We start from the raw sequence: 352 nt of genomic DNA, 5'->3' as shown, positions 1-352 counted from the left end.
GGAGGCTGAGGTGAGTGGATTGCCTGAGCCTGTGGGTTCGAGACCCGCCTGGGCAACTTGGTGAGACCTCATCTCTACAATAAATCAAAAATTAGCCGGGCATGGTAGTGCACGCCTGTAGTTCCAGCTACTGGAAGTCTGAGGTGGAAGGATCGCCGGAGCCCAGCAGGTCGAGGCTACAGTGACTGGGTGACAGAGTGAGACTCCAACTCAAAAAAAAAAAAATCTTTGTTCTGTTTTTATTTATTTATTTATTTAGAGCTGGAGCCTCACTCTGTCACCCAGGCTGGAGTACAGTTGTCCACTAACGGCCACCGCAGCCTTGACCTGCTGGGCTCAGGCGGTCCTTCTG

Source organism: Carlito syrichta, unplaced genomic scaffold, assembly GCF_000164805.1.
Source record: "Carlito syrichta isolate Samal-C Ts95f unplaced genomic scaffold, Tarsius_syrichta-2.0.1 Scaffold314788, whole genome shotgun sequence".
Lineage (NCBI taxonomy): Eukaryota > Metazoa > Chordata > Mammalia > Primates > Tarsiidae > Carlito > Carlito syrichta.
The sequence above is the reverse complement of the archived record's forward strand: the minus strand, read 5'-3'. Positions refer to the sequence as shown.